Source organism: Panthera onca, chromosome A1 (genome assembly GCF_046562875.1).
Source record: "Panthera onca isolate mPanOnc1 chromosome A1, mPanOnc1 haplotype 2, whole genome shotgun sequence".
Taxonomy (NCBI): domain Eukaryota; kingdom Metazoa; phylum Chordata; class Mammalia; order Carnivora; family Felidae; genus Panthera; species Panthera onca.
Window position 1 is genome coordinate 167310468 of NC_138339.1, and position 6801 is coordinate 167317268.

The window sequence follows — 6801 nt, forward strand, 5'->3', positions numbered from 1 at the left end:
ATAAAATTCAAATTCAGGATGTTCTTGCAGGGCTCAGAGGGGAAAAGGGACATGAAGCACCAGCTTTGGTGCCACAGGGACCGGGTTCCCATCTCAGTCTACCCACAGGTGTAACCTTGGAGAAGCTGCTTACTGCCACTGAGCCTCGGTTTCTTCATACGTAAACTGGGCTAATGCCTCTAGGGTATTAAAAGGTATTCAGTGAGATGCCCTATGTAAAATATCTAAAATAGAGTGCAAAACAATGAGTATTTCACCAATGGACTTATTTCAGCAAGGGGCAATAAAGCCACAATTTTTTCCAGGGAGTAGTTCAAATGGGTCACTGTTGGCTGTCTGAAAAGCTTCCCACGTGATGTTCCTTCTGTCCAGAATGCATCCCCTCTCTCCTCTCCATCTCCAGCTATACGGGTCACTTATCCAGCAAGCCTTCATTGACTCCCTGGTACGATGTTAGGTTCTCTCCTACCAGAACAGTCTGTTCCCCACCCCACTCCCCCAGGCACTGATCTCCCTGTCTGCCTGTTCATGTGGAACTTCAGGTCTCTGGGAGGAGTGGCCCATCTACACTGTTCACTGTGTCTACAGCCCCTGCTTGGCATATTGTGAGTTTTCAACAAATATTGAATGAATGAATGAATGAATGAATGAATGACAGCCATCAGATGGCTTCCTGGAAGAGAAAGAATAAACTCCAAAGGAAGTCAAAGGTAGTTGTATTAGTTATTTTGTCTTCTTGTAATTGCCTTTAACCCTCCTTGAGTTCTTTCAAAAATATGAAATCTGTTCCTAGTACCTGTAGCTCTTTGCTCTCTCCACTCCGAGAATGCTGCCCGTTCTTATTATATAAATTTATTACAACTGTATAATCATTATACCTAATTATAATCTTATAATTATTCCTCAATTCCTCCTTTTAATACATAATTATGAAACGCGTTTATCATGTTTGACATCTTTCTAATTCTTAAATTGAATACCTATTAATCACAGAGATCCTAAGGAAGGAGGAAATCCTTGGTTTAAAAACTGTTAATAATTTACTAGATGCAAAGTGTACTTTTACCTCTGAACACCAGGTGGGTAGAAAACATTACTCATGTTTTTTAATCTAAGAATTTCTTACATTTTTATGGCCTGTTGTTTGGGCTTATTTATGATGGTTTGTGACAAAGAGACAACCTTTGCCATCATGATTTATACTCTTCCAACAAAGGAAACACAGAAAGAGATAAGAAACCCAAATTAAATCATGGCACTAGATAAGAAAACCCAAATTAAATCATGACAGTAAAAAAAACAAAAAAAAACACAACAGTGAAGGTAAGGGGCTGACTCATAAAACAAAGAAGAGTATAGCTATATAGACCGTGGACAATGAAAATATGAAAATTTTCAAACCCTAAACTACAAAATGTAGCATTTACCAAATAACTAGTTTTCAGAAGCCTTGTGTCCTATATTTGTGGCATTATGAAATAACAGCTGGCTATTAAGATATTTGTTAAGGGACTGTTTTAATCTTATTTGGCCGTGCTTCTGCTTGGAAAACCAGACAAAATGCTTTGGTATGGTAAAGCATTAGTGGTGGCAGCAGACAGCCAGTATCTTTTCAAATTTTTTTTTCTTAATGTCATTTATCACAAAATTTGACCTGGACATCTGTTTTCATGTTTAATGATGCTTTTAAATTCCTTGATGTTTGAGCACCAGTTCTAAAACTTGATTGGATTTCATGTCAAGACAACTGCCTTAGAAACGAGGAAACTGGGAGAGCTGAGAGGTAAAAATCGTCCTGCGAGCTGTCCCGATGAAAGCACAGCTCATGACAGAGGCCAAAGGTCATTTGGGAGGAACAGACATCGGTGGTGTTATGTGTGCCCAGCAGTCTAAACCCTACACAGCTACACACAGTCTGAGGACACACCAGTGTCCAGCCAGGGAACTTTTCATAAAGGAACTAATAGGACAACACAACTAACCGGTGCTAACTAAGGCCCCAACTGCCCCGTTCATACAGCCACGTAAGAATACAGAGCAGTGTCTTCCATTTTGTCTGGCACCTGGAAACAGAACAGACACTGAAACTGGGCTTGCAGGTAAGTATTCTGGACTGAATTTCACATCACAAACTCAAAAATACCAAAACCCGGATGTGGAAACCATTTGTGAACAATTTCCAGGCTCCAGAAAGAAGACCTAAAGAACTGTGAACCAACCGTCTATGGTTTTTAAATCTTGCTTTGCCTGTATCCCCCTGCACTTTGTGAAATTATTTATCTGTTCCAGGCCCAATCTTCTTTCTTAATTTTTCCTTATAATTTGATGGAGAAAAAAAAATGCACATATTTGACAATTATTTTCGTCCACATGCAGACTTCATTGAAAACTAAGTTTCAATGAAGGAGGAGGCACAGGATATTAATTTTCTTCTAAGCGTTTCAATAAACCCATCTGATCTACTTAAGGTTGACTTTAAATCTTTTATTTCTAGAGGAAACAGGTTGGCTCAGTTGGTTAAGCGACCGACTTTGGCTCAGGTCATGATCTCATGGTTCATGAGTTAGAGCCCCACATCAGGCTCTGTGCTGACAGCTCAGAGCCCGGAGCCTGCTTCAGATTCTATGTCTCCCTCTCTCTTTACTCTTCCCCTGCTCACGTTCTCTCTCTCTCTCTCGCTCTCTCTCTCTCTCTCTCAAAAATAAATAAACATTTTAAAAAACATTTTTTTAATCTTTTATTTCTGAAGCCCAAGGTTACCAGTTTGCTTTCAATGTTAGTACATGTAAATCTTTTCTTGTATGAAAATCCTACCCAGTGGATGTGTTTTACTTCCAAAGGATATTCAGAAATGATTTACCTGCCCATACACCAATGGTACTGTTTAAAACAAGTTGGAGGGGTGCCTGCGTGGCTCAGTTGGTTGGGCATCCAACTTCAGCTCAGGTCATGATCTCACAGCTTATGGGTTTGAGCCCCACATCAGGCTCTGTGCCGACAGCTCAGAGCCAGGAGCCTGCTTCAGATTCTGTGTCTCCCTCTCTCTGCTCCTCCCCTGCTCACCCTGTATCTCTCTCTCTCTCAAAAAATAAATGAACATTAAAAAAATAAAATAAAAATTTTAAAATAAAAAAATAAAACAACTAAAACAAGTTGGAAATGGTCTCTGCCCACAAAGACCAGGAACTTACAGAGAACTTCATGCTCCTGGAACCCAAGGATTTAAAAAAATTAAATTAAAATAAATTAAAATAAAATAAAATAAAATAAATAAAATAAAATAAAATAAAATAAAATAAAATAAAGGAACATTCTGTTATGTTTCCTTTCCTGTTTTTTCCACAATAATGAATTTATACCATTGGCTCCAAATCTGTTCAGAAGTTACCCAATGCCACAAATCTTTATCCCAAAAAAAGAATATAAATATGGAATAGAAACCAATTTTTTTTTAATTCTGGTTGACAAAAACTGGCACAAGTGAAATAGGACATATCAGTAAATTCTAAAATAGAAGATTTTCGTATAGTATGTAGTTTCCTAACGTCAATTGATACTGGCTGGGGCACAGCAATTTTCTGTGTTTACCTGTGTGTAACATGTAAATTTTTCTTAATTTTTTTAATGTCTATTTATTTTTGAGAGAGAGAGACAGAGTGTGAGTGGGGGAGGGGCAGAGAGAGAGGGAGACACAGACTACAAAGCAAGCTCCAGGTTCTGAGCTCTCAGCACAGAGCCTGACGTGGGGCTTGAACTCATGAACGGCGAGATCTAGGACCTAAGCCGAAGTCAAAAACTCAACTGACTGAGCCCCCCAGGTGCCCCCATAAATTTTAAGCTGCAGAGAATCACTAGCAAGTTGGTACGTCTGCTGTGAAGCAACAACTATTCTGTGATAACCCTCTATTAAAACCTTGACAGTGTGTTTATTCTATTAGAAATCTGGAAAGTCACTGCAAGAATTGGACTAGGTTTTCAGTAGCATAGTTTAACTTGTCAAAAAAAAAAAGCACACACACACACAGAAAAAGTGGAGTACAGGCAAAATTCATAAACTACCTTGGACTAAAGTTAACAAACCAACTCCTAGCCATAAAATAAACTTGTAAGATAGAAAAGACTTCCTCAAATGACATCTTTTGAAATCAAATTATTATGAAACTGAATCTAGACAAGTGTGGAGAACCTAAAGCAAAAAGATAAAAGTAGACACGCACACAGTGTGTGTGGGTGGGTGTTAAAATTTGCAAGTGAATGCTATAAACAGAATAAAACAATGGCTATGGAACATTGCATTTGACAGACTGACACTTAGGAAAAGAAGAACCATATGGCTGGCTTGGTCCTAACTCGGTCTTGGAAAAGAAGGACACTTTATCTATTCTACCTAAAAATAGCTGGGTAGTGATAGTCAAACATTTAGCAGAGGAGCCATTGTATTCACATGTTAGCCCTGGATTCCTGCCACCACAGCTAAAACCGTCCTAGAAGCTCGCAAGTCAGCTGTGAGGAGATTTGGAACTCCGCTGACCCGTTTGAAACTGCTGTGGTTTCAAGAGTCAACAGATACTATCGTAACTTGTGGGTGAGGGGCACGAGCTCAAATAAATCCCAAACACACCTATGTGTACTCCTCATGTTGGCCAGCCTCGGGGCTCCATCCCTGCCTTCTTCTCTTTCCTCTTGCTCCATGAACGAGCTTTACAAACCATCTCTAAGCTGAGGACTCTAACGTTACATCGAATAGCTGGGCTCAAACACTTTAGAATCACCTTTGACTCCTTTGCACGGAGGGAATGTCTGTTGGCTCCGGCTTCCAAATGCTTCTACAAACGACCACTTCTCACCACCTCTAGGGCTCATTCCTGCTGCGGGCTCTGCCCTCCTGGTTACCTGGACGGCTGCCACAACCTCCTAACCAGTCCCTTGGCCACTTCACAGTATTCTCCAAACGGCAGCCAGCGTGGTCCTCACCCGGACTGATGCTGTCTCCCTCTACTGCAATCATCCATTGATTCTACACTTCACTGGAAAAAAGCCCAAGTGCTTCAGTGGCCCTAGAGGCAGTGGTGCACACTGTGATGTGTTGCCCAAGTCCCCTTCCGGAAAACTTCTTACCTGGCTGCTCGAAGTGCTGCAGTAGACGGACCTCAGCTGTCAGCATCCTTGGGGATGCCGAAGACTCACCTCACACGAGGTCACAGAGCCTTCCCAGGGCAGCGTGCATCCAGTGACTGAGTGATGTGGGGTCACCAAGGCCCAACACAGGGCCACTCAGGCCATTCTCAGTTCAGGGCCCCATGGGGCCAGGCCTGCACTGCAGCTCGACCTTCTGTCCCACCCCTTTCCACAAATCTAGATACCAACAAGCACCCCCTGATCAAGAACTGGTGAACAAGACACCACCTCAGAGTCTGCTCCTGAAGAAGCCAGCCTGCAGTGACGATCAGACGTGACCTGGCCCCCTCAGCCCCTCTGACTAACCAGCGTCCCCCCTCGCCCTGCTCCAAAGCACACTGGCCTTCACTGTTTCTGCTCAAGGACTGGCACGCTCCTGTCTTAAGGTCCTGGCCTGGCTGCCCCTTCTGCGTAGAACACACTTCCCTGGATATATGCACCGCTTCTTCCCTCACCTCCTTCCTGCTTTGCTTAAATGTCACCTTCCAAATGCACCTGCACGAACCACCCAGTTAAGGCAAGAAACGAGGAAAAATATAAGGAAGGGCGGTTCTCATTCTCCTAATGTCTTTGCTTACCTTTCTGGGGACTGATCCCATTTTGAAGAGATGACTTCACCCATTTACAAAGGAGCTTGAAAATTGTTGTTCTAAATACATAAAAGCAGTGCAGTTGTGAAGAACACAGGCCCTAGGGGCACCTGGGTGACTCAGTCGGTTAAGCGTCTAGACTCTTGACTTCGGCTCAGATCATGATCTCACAGCTTGTGAGATCGCCCCCCCCGTCAGGCTCTGTGCTGACAGTGCAGAGTCTGCTTGGGATTCTCTCTCTCCCTCTCTCTCTACCCGTCCCCTGCTCATGTACGCATGCTCACGCACTCTCTCTCACTCTCTGTCTCAAAATAAATAAATAAACTTAAAGAACACAGGCCCTCTTCTCAGACAAGCTGGGTCTGAGGCCCACCCTCTGGAGCTGTGTGCTTGGGGCAGGTGACCACCCTCACAGCCCCAGCAAGGCTGCATGTGAGGCAGGGATAATGATAGTCCCTAGACTTCCTAGAAAAGTTGTGAGGATCACACAACTTTATGTAGTAATGGACTGTGAAAACCAGAAAAGACCACATAAATGTCAGGAGTCCCTGGGAGACAGCCCTGTGGGCTGCACAGCCAAAAACCCACTGGGAGTACATCAGCCTCCTTCTTACACATCAGGACCCTAGGAAGTCCTTCTGTCAGCTCTGCTGGACCCTGAGTGGCTGACAACTTCCAGCAAAGCACAGGGCTGGGCTTAGGAGAAGAAGTACCAGCCTGAGGAACATCACAAAAGTGATAACCACCAACCAATGGAGTCTGAACCACTGGTACAGAATCCTCGTTTTTTACCCTCCTTGCACTGACTTTAATTACAGCGGTCTTTGTTCTAATCTCTAAGGTCTGTGTGAAGAAAATCACGTAGGATTTCAGGTATCCAGGTCTATATATGTGCATCAGAAAAGCTTTAAACTTTAAAACCAGCCCTGTATCTGGTGATTTGAGTTTAGGAGCCCAAATCTTTTCATGTGTATTTTCAACCCAAAGTTTTTATGTTTATTTCTCTCTCTGTGATACAACATAACTGTACATG